Source organism: Dendropsophus ebraccatus, unplaced genomic scaffold, assembly GCF_027789765.1.
Source record: "Dendropsophus ebraccatus isolate aDenEbr1 unplaced genomic scaffold, aDenEbr1.pat pat_scaffold_1008_ctg1, whole genome shotgun sequence".
Lineage (NCBI taxonomy): Eukaryota > Metazoa > Chordata > Amphibia > Anura > Hylidae > Dendropsophus > Dendropsophus ebraccatus.
This window is the reverse complement of record NW_027208424.1, coordinates 17,116-35,146: the sequence shown is the minus strand read 5'-3', so window position 1 is coordinate 35,146 and position 18,031 is coordinate 17,116. Positions and strand designations below refer to the sequence as shown.

Sequence of the window (18,031 nt, the reverse complement as noted above, 5' to 3'; positions counted from 1 at the left end):
AACATAAGCACTTTACAGGTGGTGAGATAAGCTCTGTAATGAAGGAGAGAAATATAGCATGTAGGACTGTTATAAGGTGTTGTACATCCTCCTATTTTTTGCCCTTTTTGGCCTTCCCTTTCCCTCCGGCTCCTTTTCCTTTCTTCTTCTTTTCTCTTGGACTTCATTGAGTGGCGAACCCTGTACCCTCTCCAATGAGCCTGGATTACTATTGCTGCCCGGGTCATGCTGCCAGCTCCTTTTCTTCTTCTTCCTTCCTCAGCTGCGCCAGGCGTCTTTCCTCTATGATCTGGACGTATTCCACCTCTAGCACGGCCAGCTTTTCCTTTAATTCGGCTAGTTGAGCCTTCTCCTCTTCATACATTCCCTCGAGTTCCTCTAACTCTGCCTGTGGTTAAGTGATCAGAAGGGAATCGTTAATGGTCAAACACAACTTTACTTTCAGACATTTGCTTTTTATTTTGTTAGCTGCTAGATTAATATTTTCTCTATTACAAAACGCTTTCACATTAAATGGACTGGCAACTGGATATTAATATGCGGTAAAGAGCATGAATATTAAAGGAGCACTCCCATCTAGGCAGTAAATGCATAGCTTACAGTGCTGAGCTGTTTGCAAAACACCCTTACATTAATGGGAGTTACTCAAACTGTGTAAAAACAGCTGTCTTGGCTGGTTTTAGCTACCTTAACACCTCCAGTGCCCTAAACCAGACCAGTGGGAAGACAGAGAGAAAATGGCACTAATACAGTGGTACTTCGGTCCTCAACTGCTCCGAACTCAAACAGTTCATTTTTCAAACAGTATTTTCAGGGAAAGTTTGTTTTGGTTGTCAAACTCTTGCTCGGTTCTCTCAACACTTTTCTGGCCCCCAGTCTTGAAAAACAGTAATACCGCGGTATTTGAACGAATATTTACTTGGAAGTAACATTAAGAATTCCCATCCTGTACTGTATAACACTGCTGGAGTGCATATACAGTACAGTAGTAGTACAGTCAGTGCACCACCATCTCCCATCCTGTACTGTATAAGACTGCTGGAGTGCATATACAGTACAGTAGTAGTACAGTCAGTGCACCACCATCTCCCATCCTGTACTGTATAAGACTGCTGGAGTGCATATACAGTCAGTAGTAGTACAGTCAGTGCACCACCATCTCCCATACTGTACTGTATAAGACTGCTGGAGTGCATATACAGTACAGTAGTCGTACAGTCAGTGCACCGCCATCTCCCATCCTGTACAGTATAAGATTGCTGGAGTGCATATACAGTCAGTAGTAGTACAGTCAGTGCACCACCATCTCCCATCCTGTATAGTACTGTATAAGACTGCTGGAGTGCATATACAGTACAGTAGTAGTACAGTCAGTGCACCACCATCTCCCATCCTGTACTGTATAAGACTGCTGGAGTGCATATACAGTACAGTAGTAGTACAGTCAGTGCACCATCTCCTATCCTGTACAGTACTGTATAAGACTGCTGGAGTGCATATACAGTACAGTAGTAGTACAGTCAGTGCACCACCATCTCCCATCCTGTACTGTATAAGACTGCTGGAGTGCATATACAGTACAGTAGTAGTACAGTCAGTGCACCACCATCTCCCATCCTGTACTGTACAAGACTGCTGGAGAGCATATACAGTACTAGTAGTACAGTCAGTGCACCACTATCTCCCATACTTTACAGCACTGGGGTGGGGTGGGACACTATACAGTAAAGGATAAGTGAGGAGGTAGTGACTACTGTACTGTAATTGCTGGTTTTGTTGAATGTTTCTTGTATATAATGTACTTTCCAGTATAGAGCTGTTCTGTAATGTAATGTAACTGTACAATATAGTGCTGCACTACCATTAAACACATTTACATTATTTCCTATGGGAAAACACTGCTCCGTTCTCAAGCTGTCTTTCGGAACAATTAAGTTCGAGAACCAAGGTACCACTGTATTTTATTCTTTTTAGCTTATATTATATACTGTGGCAAATACCTTCATACAAATAACAATATATTCATGTATGCAATTTACTGTACGGGTCACTGTACTTAAAATAACTTTTGACATGTCATAACACAAATGATTCAGGGCCAACAGCACCAGGGAATTAGATCGTTTATGAAACAGTAGAAGGATGGATCAATCCTTCTACTGTTGTCACAGCTGAGACCAGCTGTGATCAGGAGATATAGTTGGGGAGAGAGCATGGCAGCATGGTGATCCACTCCCCAGCCAATATAGTGATACAGCCAGGGAGTAGATTGTACCGCTGCCACGCTCTCTCCCCGACTATATCTCTCAATCAGAACAGGTCTCAGCAGTGACAGGCATTGCCTGATGACAAAAAGTTATTTATAATGACAGGTACTCTTTAAGTTACCTGCGGCAATATTTATCCCACAGGGAACAAAGGTGTGGCTACCAATATGTATCCTAACAGGAAATAAGTATCTACAGGTGTTGTAACATTTACAGCCCCACTAAATGTCTAGAGGAGCACTAATTATGGAAATATATAAAAGAAAAAAACTGCAATCTTCTTTTCATACCTGTTTTTCTCCCATGTCGCCATCATATTTCTGTATCCAGTTCTCTATTTCAGTTTCCACTTTATATTTTTTCTGTTAAATAAAAAATTAAAATGACGTATGAAGTTACAATAGTGGTCTCTATAGCAGGACACAGCAGCTATTATATACCATATGAATTACAGATACCTCCACAGCGCTCAGGAGGTTGGTAAGAAGCAATGTAGGAATACATGACTGCAGGATCAGATTACACATAAGCTTTGTTTCTGGTATGGAGCCATGGCAGCTGCTGCATAAACCTGATGCACATAGGTCTGCACAGGAGTTATGTACTTAAAATGTTGCTTAATTCATTATTTTATATGCACCGGTGCAAGGTCCACACAACTATTAAATAGAACTTGCCAGATGTGTGGACGTTATCCATGCTTATACTATCCGAGAAGTGCAGCTGGTGACTTGGATTCGCTAGCCCTGTATGGGCGAACATAGAATATTTGTCCCTCTCAGGCTAGCTATCTTTAATGCACCATGGTGATGTATATGAAATTATCTAACATATGAAATCTTGCAATAAAGTTTATAGCAAAGAATTACATTTTGCTGTGCATTCAATGATTGGTTTAAGTGCTGGCTAACAAGCACCAGTTCACACACTGTAGTGAGAGTGGACCGCAGCGTGGCTGAATAGCTGTGATTGGCATTGGATTAAATAGAACGTGTCAGTTGTTACCTCCTGTCCAAACCATGAGCAGCATGACACAGGCATGGGTATGAAGTTAAGGAGGGTGACGATAGTGAGAGACTAGAGATGAGCGAATCCACAGTAGGAACAAAGCGAATTGCATATCTGCATTCTGCTTGGAAGTCTGCTCCGCTCTGTGCCGCTCCTCCCCAGGTGCGGGGAAAAGATGGATCCAGTCCAGGGAAACTTCTCTCAATTTTTCCAGGACTGGATCCATCTTTTCCCTGTACCTGGGGAGGAGCGGCACAGAACAGAGCAGACTTCAAAGCCCACAGACTGATGAGCAGAACGCAGATATGAAGGAAGCGATTGGCTTTGTTCCTACTGTAGATTCATTTATGTCTATGGGAGGAGACCTGTTCAGTAAGACAAGCATGGTTTGGGCAGCATGAAACAGGTTCTTTAAAAAAAAGGTTTTTCAAGATACTTACTTATTTCATATTGTGCTGGCGCAGTATGAAAATTAATAAAAACCCATAGACATCTACCTCACTTCCACGTCCACCTCATGTTGTGGATCTCTGCTTTTCTTCCTGCATTTACATCCCTAGAGGTTCGTATTACCCAGTCTGATGTTCTGGGGGAAGAGAATGCCAACCTGTCAGCTCAGTGAGCAGGATAGCAACGGGAAGGGCCGCCCACAATCCTTAGAGCGTCCGGGCAGCCCATTGAAGTCAGAGGCGGTCTGCCTACACAGCTGCTATTACTCAGAGCGACGCGCTGCAGACAATCACTGACAAAATCATGTTCTTTCACCATGTTAAAAGATTCGGCTGATCGTTGCCTTTTAACATGTGCTATTACACTTAATGACAATTGGCCTGAACAGTTGCTAATCGTCCAAGTAAGGCTGATAATTGTTCAGTGTAATAGGAACATTAGAAGTATGAAAAATAACAGTGAGCGGGATGATAAAGCCAATTATGGGATTTTACCTACTTGCACCGTAACTATATGACTACACCTATATATATTGCCCTCTTAAGAGACTGGAGATGATCAGAGCGTGATCAGAGGGTGATCAGAGGGTGACAGAGAGATGTTCTGGATAAAGAAGAGGAATGCTGGACGCACGTCACTGAGATTAACTTCTGGAAAGTTATCATTTGTAGACACAATCCCCAAGGACCCAGAGACTCTTATCTATAAACAATTTATGGAAAACAAATACATTGTGCTCTTGGATTCATGAAAAAGTATCTTTGTACAGAATGTATTGTTTTAACCTTTTGACCTTTTTGAATAATAATAATGAATACTAATATAGATACCATTGCGCATGACTGAATATCTAATCACTAGCACCGCCTCATCTATGTCTTATTAGCATTTGTTACCACCCTATATTTTATCTGTCTATAAAATGTGATGACCATAATAAAACTTGGCCATTTTCTCCAGGCTTATAATCATGATACATTGTCTTATCTGTGTCAGTGACGTATAGTAACGAGTGGGAACACTGCAGATTCCAACTCTAGATATAATTTAAAAACCATCCTTTACCTGGGTTTTCGGCTTCTCTCCATAGAGAGAGGTCAACATATAATTTTAACCTTATCACGGGAGAATGTAAGATGCCACAGAGTGATCCCCAAAGGAACACGGTACAGGCTCAGCACAACAAAATGCGAGCATCCAGAATGCCCCTTTAAGGGTCTGTTCACACGTACAGACTCGCTGCATATTTATCGCTGTGAGTTTCTCGCACAGAAATCCACAGCGATACTGATTGCTATCAAGTCAATGTATGTATATTCTTGCTGCGTGTTTGGTGCGATTTTTTACATGCGAGTTTTGATTTTCACATGATTGTCACAGGCAAGTTCAACACCACAAAAAACACAGCTACTTTCATGCGAGTTCTGTGCGAGTTTTACGCAGCGAGTCTGTACGTGTGAACAGACCCTAAAGGTTATAACAAACTGGATCTGTGTTTTCCCTAATCCAAAAATAAACTCAAGGATTGTCCAGTATGTAAGGGAACACCATAGCCTTTTTGTATTATGTGAATCTATATTACTATTACAAATTATGATTACAAACACAGAATTTTACATGAGGACCAAAAAACCACAATACCTTTCTAAGGCTTAGCTCTATCTCCCGATTCTCTGCAATTGTAGCGTTGAGCTGTGATCTCAGTTGCTGCAGATCCTGCTGAAGCTTTGCGATTTTCCCTTCGGAGGCTCGGCAGTCGGACTTCTGCTGCACCTCTGCCTCCTGCATTGTGCGTTTTACCTGGTTTTCTGAAATCTTCTCCAGCTGATGCAGATTGATCTTAAGCTGCCGTATACTCTCATTTTTCTTGGCAATCTAGAGACAAAAGTACAAGATAGTAGATAATACAGAAAATAGTAGATAAATTTGGTAATACTAACACTGCATAATGGTGATAATTACAAAACTGCTGTAATAGGTTCCTGCTGGTTTACATCATGTTAAAGGGAATCTGTCAGATGGTACCGCATAGTGTAACTAATCACAGTGGCAGGTAAAGGTTACACCTTCACAGCTATACCTTTAAATTTGTGAACTTCTGCTTGTGAGCCGAGCCACTTGTGTTTTTACGTGTATGGAAATAAGTAGCAAAATGTCCACAAGGAGCAACTGATCACCTCAAGTACCCCTAAGGTAGTACCCAGAATGTCCATCTCATATCCATCCCATATGACTTGCTTCCTCCTTCTGCATCTCATTGACAGCCTCTCTAGTGTATGTTGTAGGGCAGAGGTCTCTTGATAACTGGCAGCTTGATGTACACTGTTTAATTAAAGTGTACCAATTATCCCCTCCCCCCATCGTTGTACAGGTCGCTCCTGCAGGCAGAATATCATGGATACGTCCCACTGGGTGAGCTCCTCATTCTTATTCTATGAGGCTTGCGTAAGGAACTCACCTGCCACAGTTACCTAATCTGGGGGCAGAAGCAACTACGCGCTGAACGTGAAAACCTGCATAATGACAGGTGTTCTTTAAAGTGTCACTGTCGTTTACTTTTTTTTTTGCAGAAATCAATAGTATAGGCAATTTTAAGAAACTTTGTAATTGGGTTTATTAGCTGAAATATGCATTTTTTATCATGAAAAAGCAGTTTGAAGCTCTCCCCCCTGTCTTCATTGTTCTCTATAGAGAGAGGAGGGGTGGAGGGAGATGAGGCACCAAACAGGGCAACAAAGAGTTAATTTACAGCTACATCACCGGCTTTTCTCCTCTGAAGTCAGCACTGACCTTTCTGACCTCTGAATACTGCTTTTCACACTGGTCCCGCTGTGTAATCCTTTCTTCTCTGCTCTCTGCTGCCCACTAACCTCCCTCCTCCCCTCTCCATAGGTTACACAGGGCTCAACTGATGTAAAAGAATTGAGATTTCCTGATAATGAGCAGTGGATGACAGAAGGAGAGGGGAGACCTGGGGAAAGGCTTTTTGAATGCAGATAATGGCATATTTGCCTAATAACCCAATTACAAAGTTTCTTAAAATCGCCTGGACTATTGATTTCTGGAAAAAAAAAAATGACAGTGACACTTTAAAACACACCTGCCATTATGCAGGTTTTTACGTTCTTCTGCTGCCAGATTAGGTAACTGTGGTAGGCGAGTTCCTTGCGCGAGCCTATAGAATGAGAATAAGGAGCTCACCCAGTGAGAAGCAAGTAGTCATATGGGATGGATATGAGATGTACATTCTGGGTACTACCTTAGGGGTACTTGAGGTGATCAGTTGCTCCTGTGGACATTTGCTACTTATTTCCATACACGTAAAAACACAAGTGGCTCAGCTCACGAGCAGAAGTTCACAAATTTAAAGGTATAGCTGTGAAGGTGTTTGTAACCTTTACCTGGCACTGTGATTAGTTACATTCCCCCCAGTGTTTGTAAGTTCATGACTTCTTGTCTCTTCTCCATTTGTGAGCTGATGTGGCTCCCGACCGTCACTCAATGTTGAATGTGTCTCACGAGGGGCAAAACGTTAGGAACATGTAGGGGATTGAAGTGCTGGGCACTTGAGGTGATCAGCTCTGCCGCATGGGTACATGATGTTCATTTGCATATATACAAGTTAAAAGGGGCATACTGATAAAATTTTTATTATATTGCTGGGCTGGTAAAAAAAGAACAAATAAATGCTGCTTACCTACCCACAGCTCCCACTTGTCTCTTTCTGGTCCTCAGTTCCTGCCTCCCACACATTTCTAAACACGAGATCGGTGAAGGACGTGTCTACTCAGCCAATCACTGGCCGAGAAGGGAACTGCTACAACCCGTGATTGGCTGAGCAGGCAGCTTCTGCTACTATCTCTCCCTGAAAAGCAGGTAGAAGAGACAAACAGTGCGGGACCTTAAATTGCAGTTGCAGTGTAAGCTGCAGGGGTTAGGGGTAGGTCAGTATAATTATTATTTATTTATTTATTTTTACTATCCCGATAAAACAATAATTACTTTTGAACCCCAGAATCCCCCTTTGAATGGGTACTCAGCAAAAAATTGTTTTCAATGAACTGGTGTCAGAAAGTTATATGGATTTGTAATTACTTCTATCTTAAGCCCTCCAGTACTTATCAGCTGCTGTATGTCCTGCAGGGAATGGTGTATTCTATCCAGTCTGACACAGTGCTCTCTGCTGCCACCTCTGTCCATGACAGGAACTGTCCAGAGCAGGAGAGGTTTTCTATGGGGATTTGTCACTGCTGTGGACAGTTCCTGTCACGAACAGAGGTGGCAGCAGAGAGCACTGTGTCAGACTATAATGAATACACCACTTCCTGCAGGAACACAAATAGCTGATAAGTACTGGAAGACTTGAGATTTTTAAATAGAAGTAATTCTTAAAAACCAGTTTGAAAACCACATGTGGTTGCGTTTTGCATTTATGGAAGTCTATGTGGTGAGAACCACAATAAAAATGACACTAAGGACAGAATATACTGCAACTAAAACAAACAAAGCAGTACAATATTGGAATTCCTTATTCTTTCATATGTAGGCACATTATTATATATGTAAAATATAAATCGGATAAAAGCAGCACAAGTGCCAGCACTGTAAACCCCTAGCAAAGATCCGAAAGTTTATCCACCTTTAGGCTATGTTCACACTACGTATATTTCAGTCAGTATTGCAACCAAAACCAGGAGTGGATTAAAACACAGAAAGGCTCTGTTCACACAATGGTGAAATTGAGTGGATGGCCGCCATATAGCAGTAAATAACTGACATTATTTCAATACAACAGCCGTTGTTCTAAAATAGCAGCACATATTTGCCATTATATGGCGCCATCCACTCAATTACAACATTATGTAAACAGATCCTTTCTGTGTTTTTAATCCACTCCTGGTTTTGGTTGCAATACTGACTGAAATATACTGACTGAAATATACGTAGTGTGAACCCAGCCTCAGGCTGCACACTTAGTAAGAGACTGGCTGGTCTCTGAAAGATCATCCCAGCCGGTACTGCAGTAACGGCCGGATGATCTTTGGGGCCGCAGAGTTCTGATGCGAGCGCATCCATGCACGCCCGCATCAGAACTCCCCCAGCACACAATATAGTGTGCGCAGAAAACTGACATGTCAGTTTTCTACGCCGCCAGGGATTTCGGCCGGAGTGTATACGAAGTGTAACAACGGCCACAGGCTTGTAACAACGGCCGTGATTTCCGCAGCACTTATGTAGTGTGAACATAGCCTCGTCGCGGAAAGTCGTTGCATACCTCAGTATCCCGATCCAGAATAGCTGCATTAGTTCTTCTTCCAAGCCAATAAAACAGCCCTGTTCTTGTGGTCGCGCAGTGTGATCTCTTGAAGATAGTGCATTCTCTTCATTCTGCTCTAGTGGACTGGTGAGCAGCATCTCATAAAGGAATGCCCTCAATTCTGATAGAAAGTGGATCAATGTCTGTGACGACTGATCCCTTACATTCCCTTCAGATCTTAAAGCTTGGCAGGCTGTTGATTTGCCAAAACAACCTTAGAGTACTCCTCACAGAGCTCTGAACACCCTGGCGAAGTGCGCCAAAGTGTACGTCAGCATTTTCCGCCATATTTGTTGTTTCACTTTGGAAACTGGTATCATCCTCTCTGCTTTTCATACGTTGAAGATGTCTTTGCATGTTATCCTGTAGCCTCTTGTGCTCCCCTCAATGCCCCCGTCAGCTCAGATCCAAAAATCACACTGTATCTATCCAGATTTTCAATGGCGTGTTGGAAAAGACTGACTAGCTCTAGCTTTTTGATCGTTTCATCAAGCACGGCCACCATCTCTGTGTCTCTATGGAGGTTAGCTTCTTACGACCCGGTTCCAGCATCTTCAGGCTGTGTCAATATTTGGAAGCATCTTAATGGGACTGAGCTTCAAGAGTCTCCCGACATTTCCAGGTGGGGATTGCAGTGGCTGAGGGGAGGACAGCATGACGGGCTGGGTGGTGGAAGGATATCCGACGCCATGTTCAAGACGTTGAGCACATATACTTGCTTAGGAATGGGAGCTGTAATGGATCAAGCATCAGACAATGTTAATGATACAAAGGAAAAGTTAAAATGATTTCACATAAGTCCAATAAAATACTCGTCATACTGTGTTTTCTCCGACAATAAGACCTACCCCGAAAATAAGTATGGTGGAACACCTACAGAGGGGGCAGGGAGGTATACAGTATGAGGACTATATGCAGAGGGTGTGTATACAGTATGGGGAGCAACTACAGAGGGGGAGGGAGGAATACAGTATGGGGACTACCTGCAGAAGGGATGTATACAGTATGGGGGAACAACTACAGAGGGGGGAGGGAGGTATACAGTAAGGGGACTACCTGCAGAAGGGACATGTATACAGTATGGGGGAACAACTACAGAGGGGGCAGGGAGGTATACAGTATGGGGACTACCTGCAGAAGGGGATGTAAACAGTATGGGGAAAAACTACAGAGGGGGAGGGAGGTATACAGTATGGGGGACTACCTGCAGAGAAGATGTATACAGTATGGGGGAACAACTACATAGGGAGGGAGGTATATAGTATGGGGGCTACCTGCAGAGTGGGATGTATACAGTATGGGGAACAACTACAGGGGGGGGGGGAGGAGGTATATAGTATGGGGACCTTACTGCAGAGAGATGTATACAGTATGGAAAAAAAACTATAGAGAGGGGAGTGAGGTATACAGTATGGATGTTTAACTACAGGGGAATTTATAGTATAGAGGCCTAACAGTAGGACATACAGTATGGCGGCTAACTACCCTATAGCCTGGGGCTACAGTATAGGGCATACTGTGTTTCTCCAAAATAAGACCTACCCTAAAAATAGCCCTAGCCCTTTTTTTCAGAGAAAAAAATAATATAAGACTCTGTAATGTAATGACACAGCTGCAAAGATTCAAACACTTTCCCTGCTCCCGGCCATCATATTAATACATGTTGCCGGTGGGGAAAGAATAACGCTACAGGCTTCCCTGTCCGTGGGTTCTGTGTTTCACGTGGGAATAAGCCCTTAGCCCAGAATAAAAATCAGTCTCTAGCAACAAACAAGCAGTTGGGAGGGTCTTAGCTTGTGCTGTGTGCAGAAGAGAGATGAAGCCTATGCTAGGTCTGTGAGCCTGTCTCCCTCCCCCAGAGGGTCCACACTGTGCCTGAAAGGTAAGTGAATGGTTCCCTCTCATCTCTAACCACTCATAAAGTTCTGGTCAGCTGTCCCCTTGGGTTGTTACTATGTATGTACACATTGCGGTAGTAGTAGTAGTAGTTGTTCACTGCTTAGTGTAACCCAGGGGTAGGGACCTTGGCTCTTCAGCGGTTGTAAAACTACAACTCCCATCATGCCTGGAGTGTAAGAGCTAAAGCTTTGGCTGTCCAGGCATGATGGGAGTTGTAGTTTTTGCAACAGCTGGAAAGCCAAGGTCCCCTCCCCCTGGTGTTAACCCCTTCCTTGCTGTTCCTTACCGCTCACATAGCACCTAACAAGCAAGTAACTCCATCTCCCCCTATAGTGATGTACTGTGTATAGTGCTCCAGCACAGTGGTAGTCTGTACAGTCCTGTGCAGTCCTGTCAGAGAAGAGTATGTGCTGTGTCATGTCCATAGACAAATGCAAACCTTAGAGGGATATAAAGAAAAAAGGCACCGCACCTGCAGAGAGCCGGCGGACTCTTCTCTCTCAGCACTACCTGTTCCTTTTTTCCGTGTACAATTGCCATGGAAACGAATCACGTGACTTGGTGATGTCCCTAGCCAATGACAGATTGCCCCTTATTGCGCAGGCGCAGAAGGCCAACCTACTTCGGCAATAACATATGGCGAGGACTGGAAAAAAAGAAAGGCAGGGCTGCAAAGGAATGTTGCGCATGCGTCGTTCGGGTACCCATAACTTCTGTTGTCCAGCGCGCATGTGCGGAGGATACGGTGAGGCTCTGTAGGTGCTGAAGTGATGGTGTTTTAATTTAGTCCTGATTGCAGATGCCAGAAACCCGCGGCAGGAGATCGCCGCGTCACGTGATGCTAAAGCGGACTTGAAAAGTACAGCGGACACGCGCGGGACCGGCCAGTAACACTTCAGGTGTGAATGAGTTTCCTATGCGATGGTGATGTGCAGTCGGACGGGGCAGGGAGATGTCTTGGGAGTTTTGATGACTTCCATGCATAGAAGTGACTTTAGTATGACTTGGGTGATACTGTAAAACTACAACTCTCATCATCCCCTAGCAGCAGCTGGCATAGTCTAGAGCAGCGTCCCCCAACCTGTGGCTTTGAAGATGTTGCAGAACTACAACCTCCATCATGTTGTGATAACACTTGGCATGGTCTACTGCAGTTTTCCCTCAACCTTAGCGTTTATGGAACTACAACTCCCATCATGCACTGGCAGCCTTTGTCATGGTCCAAAGTAGTCTCCAACTGTGTCTCCCCAGATATTGCAAACCTACAACTCCCATCATGCTATACTACCCTGGGCATGGTCTTGATGCAGTGATCCCCCAACCTGTGCCACCGCAGCTGTTATGAAACTACAACTCCCATCGTGCACTGACAGCTTTTCACATGGTCCAATGCAGTATTCTCCACTGTGCCTCCCCAGCTTAAGCATTACTACAACTCTCATCATTTCTAGCAGCCTCTAAAGGGGTCTCTCTGAACTTGTGACTCTCTTGCTGTTACATTACTACAACTCCCATCATGAAACTGACTGCCTTTCACATGGTCCAATGCAGTATTCCCCAGTCATGGCTCCCAAGTGCTTATAAAAGTACAACTCCCATCATGCACTGACAACCTTTCACATGGCCGTATTCCCAATCGTGGCTTCCCAGATATTGCAAACCTACAACTCCCATTATGCTCCCCCACCCCTGGGCATGGTATGATGCAGTGTTCCCCAACCTGTGCCTCCCCAGCTGATGCATTACTACACTCTCATCATTCCTAACAGCCTCTGACATGGATCTAGGAAACTCCAACTCCTATCATGCTCTGACAACCTCTGGCATGGTGTAATGCAGTGTGCCCCTACAGACAGACACAGTTGAGGAACATTGCCAAGACCAGGAATGGGCAACTGCACCCCTCCATCTGTTGCAAAAAAAAAAACCTACAATTCCCATCATGCCTTGTCAGTTAGGGCTTTAGCTGTCCAGGCATGATGAGAGTTGTAGTTTTGTAACCGCCTAAGAGCTGCTGTGACCTCACCCTGCCATAGACCATGATGGAAGGAATAAAGAAACCTTTTATGTATGACATGGAGAAGGTAGATCTGACATCATGGGAAAAAGTTTTCTGGCAACAATAAGAATTATTCCATTGATGATGTCAGAGATTGGAGATGAAGTCATTCTTGGCTAAGAATATGGGTCAGATGTGAACGCTGAAATGGTCAGTGTAATGCAGAAGATGATGGTGGTAAACATTGGGTTAATTACTGACGTTACTAGAATGTGAAACCTGTCTGGTCACATTGATTCCTTAGAAAATATGACATGTACTAACATGAATGTCTGAATGGTAAAACAATGGACATGATGGTCTCTGTGAAGGTATGGTATCATGGCGACTAAGAATTAAGGTGGTACGTCACCAGATGTGGTTGGTAAATCCACAGTAATAAAACGATGTATCACTTACATTGTTCTGTGCAACTGATCCAGAGATCTCCTCCTGAATAACATGGACAATAAGTAGTCTTCTCCATCATGTGCATGTGCTCAGTAGTCCTTAATATTCATGAGAAGCAGAAAACTCTGCCCCCAGCTGCTGATTGGTAGTTACCTATCCATGCTGTGTATAGTCAGAAACTGTCAATCAGCAGCTGGAGGGCGGGGGAGGGGTGTGGCAAGATCCTATTCTCCTGCATATTAGGAGAACGGCTGAACAGAATGATGTAAGTAACACAACCGATCTGTTCAGTATTTTTCTCACTAGTTTATGCTGCCCTTATTTACACAGCATAAACCTAGTGACAGATTCCCTTTCAACCTGCCTGGGATAACGTTTAACTATTAGAGATAAACGGACCTTGAGTGTGCGGGGGTCCAAACCCGACACTCTGCATTTGATTACCAGTGGCTAAAGAAGTTGGAAGTAGCCTTAAGGCTGCCTGAAAAACATGGATACAGCCATAGACCCAAGTTTGTATCTATGTTTTCTTCAGGACTCCTTAGGGCTGCATCGAATTTCTTCAGCAAACCCCCCCAACTTTAATAGCTATATATCTAGATGGAGTGGGTGGTCTTTTTGTTCTGACAATCTTCTTTTTCTTTTATGTGTCTTATGTACCAGGCAGGTTTAGTGATGATGAAAGTGTTAAAAATATCTTATACTCGTGAGCGTTCCCGTCTACGTATCATGTGAGACATCCATCGGATGGTTCAGCCCATGGCTATTACTGTGCTGTATTTCATGTGGTTGATCTGTGTCCGTTCTTGTTATCTGCAGCGGCCCTGTGATTGGCGCCGTAGCTTGAAGACTGGAAGGTGCTCTTCTTCAGGCTCACTCCATAATGTGAGGGTTACCCCATGTCTGCTTCTCCATTTATTCCTGTTGGGATTAGTGTCCAGATGAAAGACACCTAGTCATCATGTCGGGAACGCAAGAAGATGATGAGCCGCTCTTATTCACTTTAGAAGAAAATGGAGGGTGTGCTACTGTTCCAGAGACGGATAATAGCAGTGATGTGGCTTTAGGTAAGAATCTTTATCCAGTATTAAGGGGTTGTGCCATCTCCTCCTTTTCAGTTTGGCCCTGCAGTGTTCTGCTCTCACTTCCTGTTCAGCGCGCAGCAAGAGTGAGGATGGGATGCAGCAGGGCCAAGCTGAATCAGCTCGGCATTGCTGTGTCTCCCCCTGACATTACACACGTCTCAAGGGACAATGCAAGCCCTGGAGACGCGGGATGTCAGAGGGAGATGTAAAATTTATACTTACCAGCTCCCGACCACAAGTCTCATCACTGCCCGGCCCACAATCTGACCGCCCCAAACCGCTTGTACCACCGTCAAATAGCTGCTTTTAATCCAAGATCTGTCCCGGGGTCCGTTCGCCAGGTGATGCAGTTATTGTCATAAAAAACAACTTTTAAACTTGCAGCCCCGTGCCCAACTGCAGTGGCCTAGAGCAGCGCTTCTCAAACCTTTTCTACTAGAGCCTCACCCAACAAACAAAATGATGCCTGGGCGTCCCCAGACTGACTAAAACTATTGCTCAGTCTACCCTCTATTTGTCTCCTAATCTCTGTATAACATTAACCCCGCCTAGACGACCTAGGACATACCGGTACATCCTGGAAGTCTGTGCCCAGACGACCCTGGACGTACCGGTCCGTCCTGAGCTATGAAGCACGCTCTGAAGCGGAGCGCGCTTCATAGCAGGTGAGCACCTTACTGTTAATGACACGCTGCAGCGATCGCACTGCAGAGTGACATTAACTCCTTAAACGCTGCGCGGCCACGGCGTGTAAGTGACAAGGGGAGTCCCCTGTCACTTACCGCCGATCGTTAAAACGGACCGCCGGAGGTCTCTCACCTGCCTCCGTGTGGTCCGATCGGCGCTCTGGTCACTGAGCCTGCACATGCAAGCTCATGAGCAGAGCGCCGATAACACTGATCATTGCTATGCCTATAGCATAGCAATGATCAGTGTAAAAATCAAAGTATTGTATGTACAAGTCCCCCAAAGGGACTTAAATGTATAAAAAAAAAAAATTAAAATCACTAACACACTACCCCAAAACCCCTCCCCCAATAGAAGTTTAAATCACTCCCCTTTCCCATTATATAAATAAAACATATAAAAATAAATAATGTATAATATACCGTAGCGTGCGTAATTGTCCGATCTATTGAAATATAACAGCGACATTGTAAACGGTAAACGGCCTACAAGAAATAGGGAAAAAGTGCGCTGATTACCGATTTTGTTACAATATATATACTGTGTATATATATATATATATAATTATAAAAAATTTATAAAAAGTGATCAAAACGTCCGATCATCCAAATATGCTATTAATAAAAACTAGAGATCATGGCGGAAAAAATGACAGCTCATACAGCCCCTTAGGTGAAAAAATAAAACCGTTATAAGCGTCACAATAGGCCCATTTTATGAATAATTAATTGCCCAAAAAAGGATTTTATTAAAAATATATATATATAACATTAGAGAATCTGTGTAACCTGCATGTGGTTGTGTTCGGACTGACCTATAGAATAATGGTATCATGTCGCTGTTACCATATAGTGCATTACGTAGACACAGGAACCCCCCAACGTTACCATATTGCATTCTATTTTACGATTTCACCTATTTATATCTTCATAAATAATATATTTGGGATTCCGTCATACATGTTATGGTAAAATGAAAGACGCCATTACAAAGTACAACTATTCCTGTAACAAACAAGCCATTACATGGCCTTGTAGATAGAAAACTGAAAGTGCTGGAGCTCTTAGAAGGGGAGGAGGAAAAAACGAAAACTCAAAGATCAAAATTTGTGCGGTCCACTGGGTCATTTTGGGCCTGGTCCTCAAGGGTTAAGTAAGTACAAAGTGAGTCAATAATGTTCCTAAGGGTAAATTCACACGGGCGGATCTGCCGCGAGTTTCACACTCAAAATCCGCAGCTATTCTGCTATACACGTAAGTGGGTGTTTGATTGCAGGTAAATCTAAGGGCCCTATTACACAGGACGATTATTGTGCAAAAGATAGTTAAATCATTCATATTTAAACGATAATAGTTCTGTGTAATTGCAGGCAACGATCGAAAATCGTTTGTATGTCATTGATCGTTAATTTTAGGTTCAGATCTAAATAATCGTTAACCGTTCGCTAATCGTTCACTGTAATTCTATACGTTCGTTTGCTCAAGTTCCGCGTTTTTTCACTAATCGTTTAATGTAATAGCACATTGTTCGTTGTTTTTTCTGGGATCAGAAGGAATAAATGATCATAGTAACGATCGCAATAATGATTATAGTACCGATCGTAACTAACGATAATATGGTAAACGATTTCAGGTTAACGATAAACAATCTCGTATGCGAACGTTTATCGTTAGTCGTTAATCGTTAAAATCGCTCAGTGTATAGGACCTAAATCTACCTACATGCGATTTACCCCCAATCAAACACGCACTTACGTGTATTGAAGATTAGCTGCGGATTTTGAGCGTGAAACTCGCGGCAGATCTGCCCGTGTAAATTTACCCTAAGTGTGCCTTCACACCTACCGATCCACAGCGGATCTCACTTCTGCGGATTCGAATCGAGAACCGCTGCGGATCTTGTACCATTTACCCCTATGATAGCACATATTCGCAGCGGGATTAACATTAACATGTGAATATGTGCTTTAACCCTCGCTGTCCGCAGCCCCCGCCGCCGCATTAGCCCATCCTCGGCCACATCCCCCATCTCTGCCGCATCCCCCTATCCCCGGCCGCATCCCCCCCATCCCCCCCGCATCCAGCAGCCCGCATCCCCTATCCCGGCCGCATCCTGCATTTTTCCTATTCCTCTGCAGTGAACACTATTCATCGAGCCCATGTGCCTGATGAATAGGAAAATCCCTGCCTGGAGCATGATGAAGAGGGCGGGGAGGAGGGACAGAGAGTGTTAAGGATGTGATATTTTGTATATTTAGTGCAGCCATTACAATATGGTGCTGACCTTGAGATATTTACATTCCTTACAGCTTACGTTAGTAAACCTTAGTGCTACGTAACTAACTCCTCTTGTACGTTAGCCAATGAAGAACTGACACAAGCCTTAGTAGAAGTATACACGCCTCCAGGGTATATATACTGTCTGCCATCTTTGAATAAAGGAGATCCACCCTAACCATCATGTGTCAGGGTGTTTGATTCTCAGTGCGCAATAAACTTATAACATGTAACTTGGAGCAGACAGTCAATATGACAGCACTCTTGAGGTGCAGCCATAACAAGAGGTTGTGCCAGCCTAATGCACAGACACTCTAGCCATGCCAGTTTGACACGGGGCTGCAAGTTTAATAGTTTTTTAGGACAATAACTGCATTACCTGCTGAATGGACCCCAGGACAGATCTTGGATTAAAAGCAGCTATCCGAGGGTACAAGCGGTTTGGGGGGGGGGTCAGATTGTGGGTACAGAGTCGCTTTAAGATGTTTAAGTCTAAAGGTAAAGGAATATTTCTATCTCAACTAATATAAGTTAAATATTTTTGCAAATACAATTATTTAGCTGGCTGGTGTGTGTGTGTATATATATATATA

At 43.7% G+C, this 18,031-nt stretch overlaps 1 pseudogene; it reads right to left on the bottom strand.

The window, feature by feature from the left end:
- Positions 1–9,698, bottom strand: LOC138774666 (dynein regulatory complex protein 10-like; annotated as a pseudogene).
- Positions 9,699–18,031: the final 8,333 nt, after the last annotated feature.